Source organism: Hetaerina americana, unplaced genomic scaffold, assembly GCF_022747635.1.
Source record: "Hetaerina americana unplaced genomic scaffold, ioHetAmer1.1.p SCAF_6, whole genome shotgun sequence".
Classification (NCBI taxonomy): Eukaryota; Metazoa; Arthropoda; class Insecta; order Odonata; family Calopterygidae; genus Hetaerina; species Hetaerina americana.
The window spans coordinates 18,782,360-18,794,670 of record NW_027287205.1 but is presented as its reverse complement, the minus strand read 5'-3'; positions in this window follow the sequence as shown (position 1 = coordinate 18,794,670).

Here is a 12,311-nt window from a genome sequence, read left to right as displayed (position 1 = left end):
CACCATTGGCATATTCACAGGACGGAAGAAGCGGCCGATTAATCCGTTCTTACCTTCACGAGAATCACGACGCCCCGTCGCACCGTCCGAGAGCCCGAGAGAGTTTCCTCGGGAGGTGTGAGCGGCCGTGGCCGGTAATATTCCGCGCAGCCCATGTCCGTCCGATCCCCGCGTAAGTAATGGGCCGAGTGGAAATGGATTGGGGCGGAAGGGGAGGGTCCGAGAATGTGGGGGTGGGGGAGAGACATGTCAATAACTCATCGTGGGGGAGGGGGTATGGTAGAGGAGGAGGGGATGCCAGGGGCGGTAGGGCCGGGTGGTGGCGAGCGGGTCGGTCACGGCATCCAGCCGTAAATCTGTCGGAGGGTGGTGGAAGAAGCGACATGGGGGGAAGGAGGGATGGATATGCCCGGAGGGGGTGGGGAATATGTGTGCGTGTGGGGCGGCTTTGAGGGGGTCACTTGGGAAGTGAGGGGACGTGACCCCTGCCCTGGTCCTACAATCAAGCGCCTCTGGACCCACGTACGCCGGGTGCCCTCCGGACACCAATACCTAATAATAATAATAATGATAATAATATGAGAGAATCATAAGCAAATAAACAAATATATAATCACGTGTTAAGGTACATTCAAAATATAAGATATTGAAACACAGCTTTAAATTGAACTCGAAATTTTGAAATTTCGAGTTCAATTTAAAGCTGTGTTTTTATTTATTTCGAAAAACTTTTACTCCCATGCAACTGATTAAGGCAATATAAATGGAATATTAAAAAATCTACGGGAATTTTCATATTTAAAATATTAAAAGAATGGTAGACATGGGAAAGAGCGTTGGACGACTGACCGGAGAGCCCTAGTTCGATTCCCAGGCAAGCCTCTCTGGGCACCTTTAGCTCCACCCAAGCTGTGTGATTTTTTGGATACCTAATATTCCTGGGAAACCATAAAGAACAAAGGGAAAGGAACTGGCTTCCGTACCCTGTGTGAATTTCACACGCCGTTGGGCTTAGTACTGGCTGAACTCTATCATCACCTACCAAGCCGACCTTCGGGTTGATTACTGTGTTTATGGTTTAATCAATATTTAAGGAATAAAGTCAAGTTCATTGTAATTTTCTTCAGGAGTTAGTCTTGTTTCTCTTCTACTTGACCTATGATGCTCTCAGCCTAGTTTCTAAAGTAAAATTGTGACATAATTTCTAAACTAATACATTAAAATCAAATCAAAAAGACATTTACTTTATTGTCTATTCGTGCATTCCGTGAATGTACCACGTAATGTCGCGGGCTTGCTTCACACCCCTTTTCCTAACTTGTTACCAGAAAATTTTCCTTTTGAGCTTGATTGCTTTAGTCATTCCAGATATGCTGTTAAATATGCTTAGCACAATGGTCCTTAACTTATATATGCTACGAATTCCAATGGCATTGAGTTAATGATACCATCAGTATTAATTCTTTACTTTACTTCTGCAGCAAAGTGATAAAATATCTCAAATTTCTATTTACTTCTAAAATTATATTGAATTACAACAAAAATCATTTTATTTGCATCGCAGTAAAATCAGTTCCTTATGCTTATGGGTAGGTAGTTGTGTTAACATGAGGCCTTCAGGTTTTGTGCTGAGATGACGCTTTTATTGTCAAAAGGTTTATGCGGGTTAAAGTGATGCACGAGTAGTTACAATGTTACAAAGCAGATGAAGTATAAAGACCAACCTACGACGACTACTCCGATGAGAAAACACTGATTGTTCTTTCTGTTCAACTTCTTACCCGACTGATGGAATAGAGTAATGTACCCCCGCTGCAACCAACTATGACCCCCAGGAATGTAATACTACTCCTGCCTCTGACTTAATTCTGGATCTGAATCGGAAACATTGTGTTGGGTGAAGCGGTAATTCTATAATTATACAGATTAATACTTCTGGCCTCACTTTGCCAAAGCTCTTGATTCACATGATAACTGAAAGAAAGATTCTTTTCATTTGCATACTCTATTTTTAAAATGTACCGAAAATAATTTAAATAAAACTAGTCATTAGCATGTTATTGGTGTTAACACAAGTTGTGTAAACTATGATTGTTGAAAATACAGGACGAAAATTAACAGAGTCGTGTTATCTATTTATGCCATCAAGGGCATTTGAAATCATCACACTTCAACAAATTAATGCATCTCTTTATTAATTTAACAGCAATTCTTTGTTTTATTCCTGGAGATATTCTAAAAAAGTTTTAAATTTCGAAGTAAACGCATGGTATTTGTGAAAGCAGTTTATCCCGAAAGGATTCGTAGACATCAGGCATTGGAAGCTGGCTAAATGAGTGGAAAAGTTGGCTGACGGCAGTCCTAGCGCTCTAGCTACTCCGGGAGCAGTGGAAGGTTTCAGATGATAATGAATCCACTTATCGGATATTAAAAGAGGACTGAGGGAGAGCCGGATGGTTGGATTTTCGGAATTCGACCGTCGGTGGCCGCACCAAAGCAAACGAAGGACCCCCGCTCCCTCCCGGGCCGCCCCTGATCGCAGGACTGAGCCCCTACCCCCGCCACATCTCCTTTCTCGTGCTTTTTCACTGCTCGCCCAGCCCCTCCGCGAAGGGGTCCTTTGCCCCGGATACACTTTACCGACGACGACCCCTTGCCAACCGCTTCTTTCATCTCTGGGAAAAATAACTAACCCCCAGTGCAAGGCCCGCTCTCGAATCTCTGGGGTGGGGGAGGTCCAAGTCCCCTCCATCCCGTACAAAACCACTTACAAACTCCACTCCCTTCCTCCTCTCGCTCCCCCCTCCCCTCCCATCCCCAAAACTCACACACATACGCACACACGCGCGCTCAGAGGGAAGACTGCCACGACCGCTATCACTGACTGGAGCGAAATGATCGCAAGGGAAAACGTCTCCCCGTCCCGTTGGGCGAACCCAACGTACGAGTCCGCATGGATGTCCCCCTCGCCCGTCCCCCATGCATACTAGAGGAGTGAGGTGAGGAGGGGCGCGGAGAGTTTTTCCAAGGCTTCCACTGCAAACACACGGCGGACGCAGCAGCGAGCACATTCACTCCGTCCAATATGCCTTGAATAATTTAATACGGTTTCCTCTTTTTTTAGAGAGGGTGGTGGGAGGAAGGCTCCCTTTGGTGCCCGATGGGATGTGCACGGTTGATACGAGAATTTATTTGAAGTCTCTCTAAATCAGGCGTGTCGGTATCATTTTTTTATTACCATGGGTGCTACGTTACGGATTGGTCACAATAATACTTTTATGATTCCGATTGCGCAAACGAGTTGTCACGTCTTTCCCGGTGAAAAATTGCATTGTTCCGAGCGGTGCAAACACGACGGAATCTCTTAAATGGCGATTTTATGTCGAGTTTACTCGTGTATGGGTGTAAAAGTGGAAGATCAACTTTTATGTGTATCATAAAAATCCTCTTTATCCTATTTTGAAATTTATTAGATCGACCACGGCTGGATTTTATACTTGAGTGTCCAGCCGTCTTCTAACCGTCTTGTCAATTGAGCATTTTGGCTTTAGAAGAAATCGATTTGAGCAGGTGAGAATAGAAGCTATAGAGTGGTGGGGTTGTAAATATCGGCAATACCCAGGTCGACATCAATGTCGACGTACAGGTAGGTATATCGTGCGTCGACACTGTTCAAATCTCTCTTAATCTATCGCCCGGTCTTTTGAATTGCCCAACCCGTCACAGAAGGTACTAATTTTGACAAACTTCGAATAGCGTAGGTGTCGGAACCCATCCCGAAATGATTCCCACGGGGTGTAATCGGACGGGGGGAGAACACTAAAATATTTTGTGAAGTTTTCTTTACCGTTTTCATGGGTGGCTGATATTAGGAGTCATTATTTACGCAAGTTGAAACCCTCGATCACTGGGCGTAATTCATATACGAGGTCTGTCCGGAAAGGATCCAGTCATACAATATTTTGAAAAAATAGCCTACCCATAATAATGAGGCCTTCTCCTCCATGGAATTACTGCTCTTGGGACCTCAAACACTTATCCCAGGGTCTCTTTCACTTTGCAAAACAATTGGTAAAGTGCTTTTTTGGTATGTTCATCAGCTGCCTCGTCGCATTCTCTTTTATCTCGTCAAAGTCAAGAATTTCGTGCCACAGCTGCATGGAACTTATCTAAAGCCACAAACGATGATCCAGGTTTTCTAAAGAAATTCGCATCGAGAGATGATTTATTGAACTAAGGTTATGACCCTGAAACAAAAGCTCAGTCATCCTGACAGTTGGTTGACGACATAAAGGAGAATGCGACAAGGCAACTGTGACTATTCCGATAGAAAAGATTTTGCTGATTGTTTTGAAAAGTAAAAGAGACGCTGGGATACGTGTTTGAGGTCCCAAAGGGAGTACTTTGAATGAAGATAAGGTCTCATTGTTCAAGGTTGCCTATTTTTATCAAAATATTGCATCGCTAGATCCTTCTTAGACCGCCCTCGTAGGAGTATATCCAGCAAATGTGTCGTTTGCCTTGAAAACTTAAGTTTGAAGACGAACGAAAAAGATTGTTTATTTCTTTCATCTATGAAATGTTCTGTAACGGAAGATCTACTAATTTCCCTTCGATTATCAATTTCACATCAATATCGTCCCCGATATCAATTTGGACGTCGAAATTCATATCGCCCACGACATGTCGACGACACCTTAAGCCAGTGTCGACAGGTCGACATCAAAGTTAATATCGACATCTAGTCGACATATCGAAGTGTCGCACAACCCTTAAGCAAAGGGAGAGGGATACGGGTGAGTGCGTTTGTGTGCGTGCGTGAAAGCCTCCCGGGAGGGTAGGGGGACTCGGCACCCGCCGTTCCCTTTCCGTGTCCCGTGGCGTCACCGGCATCAAAGCCGCTCTAAATTGGTAATGAATAAGACGTCATGTCCAAAATCAGACCGAGCAATGTTTTCCATGCTTTAACACGGCACGAGAGAGGGAGAAAGAGAGAGAGAAAGAGAGAGAGGGGGAGGGAGAAACGACGGGGGGAGCGTCGTCAAATAAATCTCCCCGAGTAGGAAGAGGGCGTGAGAGGGGAGGGGTGAGTGAGAAGGCTCCCTCTCCTCTCCACGGCACGAAAGCACGCGAAATAAGCGCGTAGCCCCAATCCCCCCTCCCCCCCGGCAACGTCCGAGATATATCCTACAAGACCCCAACCCCCGTCGGCGGCTGCTCCCTATCGTCCCCACCCGACCGCCACCCCCCACCGCCTCCAACCCCGCCGCTCGTATTAGAGAGGAGACCTTTATTTATAGAGGAACTCTCTCGAACAAGTCTATATCGCAGGCCGGACACCCACTCCCCCTCCGGCCCTTAAATCACACACTTCCGTCCCTTCTCTCCTCCGCAACCGCTGCCCCCCCTCCTCCTCCTCCTCCACCCCGCATACTCCCCACACCTCCCTCCACCTTCGACCCCACCCCATCCCTCTTCACACCATGCCCACTCATCCCCACCCAACGAATAGCCCACAACTATTTTCTCTCTCCAATTCTCGGGAGCGGAATCTCCATCAAAGTGACCAGCACAAATTTCCTTCATTTTCTTTCCTCTTCCTCTCCGCTATTAAAATTATATTGAGCTTCCCCATTGGCCGAAGGCTGTTTAGTCGTATCAATCGAATTAAATGCAAACACTGTAATTCACTGACGCATTCGTTGGATTAATATTCTCAATATTACATTAAATGAAGAACAAAATGTATACTTCCACTGTTCTTTATTTACGTACAACTAGTTTCAGCGCTTAGGCGTCATCATCAGGTACAAATTAATCAAGTCGCAGTCCATTTTGACACCTAAGGATCGAGACTAGTGGTACGTAAATAAATAACAGTGGAAATATACATTGTGTACTTCATTTAATGAACATAAACTCCCACAAAGTTGAGTCTCGAACAATTTAATTCTCAATATATCTTGAGATTCCAAATCTATTCTCAGTGGCTTTTCAAACTTTCCCGAAAGAGAGCAGTTATTTTGTTTTAATTTTGTATTGATTACATTAATTATTCCTTATCCTTAGAGTATCAGTGATTCATCAAAAACGGCGGATGAATCCCATAAGAAGGATTGCGGTAGATATTGTCCTTTTTCGAGAACCGTACATCGTATCTAAAACACATATTGTGGATGTGTACATTATTTGAACTACTTGTACACAAGATCTGTTAAAAAATAGATGCGTCTCTTTGAATATATACTTGATTTTATTATTTACCCTTTAATCATGCTTATCGCTTTCAAAATACAGCCTTTGGTCGCCAATGCAACGTTTCCAATACTTCTTCCAGCTTTTGAATGCCTCCGGGATAGCCTCTAAGTCTGCTGTATCATTTTGTTGGGTGTCTTCAGTAGGTTCAAATCGGCGTCCTTTCGAGGTGAATTTCAACCAATGAAATAGGAAAAAGTCCTCTGGAACATGATCCGGAGAGTGGAGTGGCTGGGGTATCACCCTAAGGCTGCTTTTGGCCAAAAACTCGGTAACAATTAATGACGTGTGCGCCGGTGCGTTGTCGTTATGAAAAAACCAAGACTTGTTTTTCCACATTTGTGGTCTCTGCCGCAACATGGCCAGTCTTAACCTTCTCATAGCCTCTTTATACTACTGTCCATTCCCTGTTTGTCCTTTGGTGACATATTCATAATGAAGAATCACTTACCAATCGAAGAAAATGATCAGCATCACCTTCACGTTCGATCACGACATCCGACCATTTTTGGGTCGTGGAAAATATGGCCCCTTCCACTGTGAAGACTGAACTTTGGTTTCAACATCATAACCTTAAACCCGGGTTTCCTAGTCTGTAACCGTTGTATTTAAGAAGTTTCGGTCATCGCTGAGCGATCGAGTGGGATTCTTGCTTATGTCAAGACATTTCTGCCTCTGTTAATCCGTTAACACTCGCAGCACAGATTTGTACGAGACGCGCTGCTTGACAGTTAACCTACAGTTTGCACGCACTAAATCATTTACACTGCTAACGTGGACGTCCTTCTTTGATATCAATGGCCGTCCACTTCTCGGTTCTTCATCGGTCGAGGTTTGTCCAGACTGGAAACGGTTGTACCAACGAAAATACTGTGCCCGACTCATAGAATCATTGTCAAACGCCAATTGAATCATTACATACTCGTAAATTTCAGCTGCACGTTTTCCGAGTTTAAATAAAATCAATGCAAACACGCTGCTTTTCTAACACCTTCAACCTCTTCGAAATAAGAATTAGCACTGCAAGGGTGTGCAAGCTGAAACAAGAATCGCTGTTAAGCGGAGACAAGTCGAGATAGAGCCACGAACAAGGAGGCGTTTTACTTCTCAGGAGGCCACTAGAAGGATATACCTAACTGATTTCGATCCGTCAGCGATTCGCGCGTATAAAGACCAGTCTCATATTTCTTTGTACACGTTTGTATTTACCTAAGAATCTTCATCACATTATGCATAAGGATGCTTCCAAAAGCACGATAATATTCGATTTTTTAAGATCGCGGTACCATTCATCCTAAGAGAAAATTCGCGCAAAGATTGTAGGATTAGCAGCTATTTCCCGTGTGCCATCCTTCGATTTCCCACAAACGGTAATTATTTTGATCAAAGACAGATGAGACGTGGACATAAATGCAAAAAATGCAAAGATATATTTGAAGTTTTGAGAACGATATATATCCAAAAGAATTGTTTGGCAACCAGAGGAAAGAGGGGAACAGAGAATTAATGTATACGAGTATGTATAAATAAAATGTCTGCCCCCAAAGTAGTAGAACTGAGTCAATTTAAAAAGTGTTATTGCCAGAATTGATACATTTACTCAAAAGTCTTCGAAGTAGCACCCTTGTGCGTCCACCCGTCGCTGCCCACGGGTTTTCCACGCCTCGTACGCCTTCTGGCGCCCGGAATGGTGTTAAGCTCCCTCGTCACGGCCTGCTTCCACCGAGCCGCGGTGACGCCCTTTTAACTCGGATTTGAGGCGGGGAGAGAGGAAAAAGTCTGGCTGGGCATTGTCTAAAACATTTGGATCTTCGCTCATATGGTCGAGAAGCCCTGGGTAGGTCCTCATGCGAGTTTCCTTTTGCTCGTCCGAGAGCACTCGTAGCACCAACTTCACACATATCTATCTCATGTTCATGTTTTCCGTCACAAGTCGATGCACGTCACTTTTAGGGATGCCAAGTTTATCATTAACTATGCAAACACTTAATCTGCCATCCCTGTACAACAAAGTCATCACTCTTGCAAGATTTCGTCACTTTTTAAGGCTGAAGGGCATCTTGAACGTTCGGTTCCTTCAATACCTTCTATACCCTCCCGAAAAAACTCGTGCTACACAAAAACACCCAATCTACCCATGGTGCTATTACCATAAGCTGCCTTGAGCATGTCATGAGTCTCTTTCACGGTTTTGCCGAGTTTCAAACAAAATTTGTGGGCGTAGCGCTGTCCCAATAACCGGTTGACGACGGTTAAACCTCTACTGTGTTCGTCCTTTTTATGTGTTCCTATTCCTTATATCTATTTCCATATATATATATATATATATCCATAGTATTGATATTCTTGTGCATCTGCATCATACCCCGCGATGCTGTGTGGTATGGTGTGTCAGGACGCATTAGAGTTTTAGAAGTTAAATGTCTCCCTGGTTGAAGAGAATACCATTCTTATTTCCAACAGTGACCCCACCACGCTTATCAATTTCCCATAGAAAGTGTCGCAAACCTCAAAAAACGATTATTTTCCTACTGGTTCAAAATTTTTCTAATGGACCTCATTTTTGCGCATATTATCAACACACATAGTCCACGTTTTACTTTTTATCTCATAGGCAACTCACTTGATGAAATGTACTTCATCATAGCGAACTAGCATATTCTGTCAATGTTCTTCCATTAATATTTTGGACTTAAACATTTGTGAAGGTACTTGCAGTGATTTTCCAGGCAAAAATATTTCATTTTGGGACAGAAATATTAATGTCATACCCAACTAATCGATCGCTAATCGCAACGCAACCCACGAATGCAATACCGACTACTTGTGAAGAAATTCTTGCACTGCATCAAGTGCCATCATCAATCGATCATCCACATAAATTCTGGTGGAACTACATGTATTTTATTCATTCTATCTATAAATAAGGATGATATAAATGCTATTATTTGTCGTAGATGTCGTGTAAAGGTTTAATTTCTCCTTAATTGCTAATTTTCTTAAGAAACCAGAGGTGTTGTATCCGTTTGCAAACGAAAAAATGGGAATCAGGAATCAATAGTTCAAAAATTTATTCCAATCATTAGATGATTAGAACCTTGTTTATCAGTAATTTCAAAATAAAATTATTTCTTCTACACTGTTAGGTTCTGTTTATGTAGAATATATAAAATACCCTCTCTATCTTCAGGAAATATATATATCCCACGCTCCCGGATGGTAGCGGTCTGGGTTGAAGGTGTGGCACTCTCCCGCCACGGCGATGCTGAGAGTGCCATGGCACTCTCAGCATCGCCTCCTCCTAAATACGCCCCCTCCTCCTCTACGCTCCACGCGTCCAACTGGGAACAGGATCGCTGTGCCCGGAGTGTCTTCGCCCCCGGTCCGTGTTCCAAACTTGGCCCTTATCTCCCGCACTCTTCCGAACCCTCTTTTGAGCACGCGACTCCTGGACCGAGAGGTGGCTCACATGCCCCCGTCCTCTACCCCCTCCCCGTCCCGTTCGATTCGGAAGGGTCTGTGCGGCGGGTTGGGGGGGAAGGAAGGGAGGCGCCTGCCGGCTCTCGCTATCTCGGAGAGAGATTTATGGGCCGCGGGGGATGCTGCTGCAGGGGTTTTGTGGGCAGTGCGGCGGGAAGGCTGCTGTCCGGAGGAAATGCTCTCTCTTCTGTGGGTGGGTGGGGGGTGGGAGAGACTGGGAGGTGAGAGGGAAGGGGGGAGGGATGGAGAAGGGAGATGAGGGGCGAAGCAGTCTCTCCTGATCCCACTGACCCAAAGATGCGGCGGTCGCGCTTGATCCCCAAGAAGACCCGCCCCTCTCCAGCCAAATACTCCCTCTCCTTTTGACCTCCTCCCCCTCTCCGCCATCACAGCCACTCCCTAAGGGGAAGATGTGAAGTTTTATCAATGCGGCAAACTGCTTCCCCCCTCCTCTCTACCCTACCTTCTGGAAGCCACGTTCGCATATGTGACAGAACCAAGCCGCTCGCACCTTAGCCCGCAGCCGAGCGATGCTGCGCGCAGAGAACACGTTTCCACAAAAGGGAACACACGAGGGTAGGCTGAACACCAATGCACACATATTTGTGGGCCACAAACAAAATGGCCTTCGGAAGCACTCCTGGTGGCATATGGAAGTAACATTCCCCTTCAATATGCTTGCGTAGTTTTGAGGTCGTTACATTCATCCAGTGTATTTTGAGAAGCGGAAGTATGGAGACGTGTTCTAGTGATATGTCAACGCAAGGTAAACAGCGTGCTATTGTCGAACTTTTAACTGCTGAAAAAGTGACTCCTAATGAGATCCATTGTCGTTTAATGGCTATTTATGGCGACGATGCTGCTTGTGGATCTGCTGCAAATCGATGGGCAGTAAAATTTCGTGTTTGCAAGCCTGGAAGAGGCATAATTGTTGATAAAACTTCTTTTGATTGTGTTTTGGGATGCTCGCCGAGTTTATATGACCGATTTCCTGGGACGAGGGGTAACGGTTAATTCTTATCAGTATATACAGACCCTAAAATACCCCCGACGTCGAGTTTGTCGTGTTAAAAGCAGCCTGGCGACAACAATATTGCAACATGACAACGCTCGTTGACACACCTCGCGATCAACTGGAGAGGCTCTGCGAAACCTGAAATTTGAACCGATTCCACACCCTCCTTATTCACCCGATCTTGTGCCTTGGGATTTTTATTTTTTTTCCTCAACTCAAGAGATACCTCAAGGGTAATCATTACACCTCAGACGATGAGGTAAAAGCAGCTGTCGAGTCTTGGATTCGAGAAAAGTCGGAAGAGTTTTTCAGTGACGGAATGAAAAAACTTGTCAATTGTTGGGAGAAATATGCTAGCTTATTTTAAAAAATAAATATATGATTTTGAAACGTAAAAATTGTGCTTTAATGCACTTTTTGCCTGATCTTGCTATTTGTTTTTGTTCGCGCTCTACAAGCATGTGTGCATTACTTTTCAGCCTACTTTCGTATTACCGAAATATAAAACTACTGTAGCCTTCCACATTTACCGCCACCCGCGTGCTGCCATAGATTAATGTAGAGTAAATAAAAGATTTTGTTCAAATTGAAGGTTTGGGAAACATTAATTCCCGCAGCATGCATTTTTTTTATTGGTCATGTATGAATAAATGGGAGTTTTAAGGAGGCCTAAATTCTATATTTAAGCCTCCTCTCATGAACATGCACAATCAGTTTTCCCTATTTCTTCCCGCATGATAATGTGGAGAACGGAGTAGAATATACTCATAGTCTTGTCTTAACTTTTATGCCGACAGTCTAGTTTCTCTCTCGCTTTTTAGTTGAAGTTTAACTTGCACTTGAGTGCCCACTTCATAAACTCCCAGCAAAACGGGGGAAATGTAGCCATAGCTGTGAGCAAAGAGTGGCTTCGTATCGCACCTTCATGCTTGTCCATGATGAGTACCGATGCACTTACTCTTGAGGAATTCCATGAGTCCTCGATTTGTGGACTCCGGCCCGGACCCAAAGATTCTACCCCTATAAGGATCCATCACAGAAGATCAACTGAGGGGCCCTCGTCAGAGTCCAACCCCCTGGAAGAGTTACTTGCGTGGGTTAACTTAATTCAGAAGAACCAACTATGAATCCGAAATATATTTGACTTCGCTCCAGGTAGCAAGTTGCCTAGCATGTGACCTCACGCAGAAGGCAAATTCTTCGATTGTAAATTAATATATGAAATTAAAAAGTGACTAGCGGTAATGCCTCTTTGGTAACTTGATTAACATCTATCAATAGAATCTCATTTGAATAGAATTTAACGTGGATAGTCTTGGAATTCCATGCTCTCACGGGGAATCTTTGGAGGCTGCAATTACTCGTATAGGCCTCGTCGTGGATATCTAGTTTTAAATGAGAGAACTTGATTATGTGCGCAGTCCAATGGGATCGCCCGTCGGGAGATGGTGTTCTAACCACTGCTCCGATTATCGTATGATTTCTACGCCAAATACTTTACCTTGAACGTCGGTAACAATTGTAAAGTTTAAAGAGACTTCTGTGTCACAGACAGGGTTGG